This window comes from Mastomys coucha, unplaced genomic scaffold, assembly GCF_008632895.1.
Source record: "Mastomys coucha isolate ucsf_1 unplaced genomic scaffold, UCSF_Mcou_1 pScaffold13, whole genome shotgun sequence".
Lineage (NCBI taxonomy): Eukaryota > Metazoa > Chordata > Mammalia > Rodentia > Muridae > Mastomys > Mastomys coucha.
The window spans coordinates 36,410,527-36,410,870 of NW_022196895.1; the positions used below are offsets into that span (position 1 = coordinate 36,410,527).

Consider the following 344-nt stretch of genomic DNA (forward strand, 5'->3'; position numbering starts at 1 on the left):
GAGAGAGAGAGAGAGAGAGAAAGAGAGAGAAAGAGGGGGAGGGAGAAAGAGGAGATTGAAATGGGAATATATTAATTCATGTATCCTTTCACTGACTTGTTATCTTCTCATTGAATAGCTATTGTGTGCCAGATGTTGGTGATCAGCTGTGAAGATAAGAATAAAGCTGATTTCTTCCCTTGCAGAGGAGTTTTGTGACTTTTTCTGAGAAGATGTGAACACCTATTCATCCCAGAAAGGACACAGACAACAGACCCAAGAAATAATTGTATCCAAAAGAAGAGGAGATCTCCAAACTGCTCTTTCTATTTTCTTCAAGCAGTTCTCTCTTACTATTCTAAAAA

General features: G+C 38.4%; 1 long non-coding RNA gene across 2 annotated transcripts in view; it reads left to right on the forward strand.

Annotated features, from left to right (window-relative positions):
* LOC116087098 overlaps nt 1-344 on the forward strand; it is an 8,426-nt gene extending 8,082 nt beyond the window's left edge. For both annotated transcript variants that reach the window (XR_004117251.1, XR_004117250.1), the window contains one exon: nt 119-344. This is a non-coding gene — a long non-coding RNA (uncharacterized LOC116087098). The remainder of the gene's footprint in view (nt 1-118) is intronic.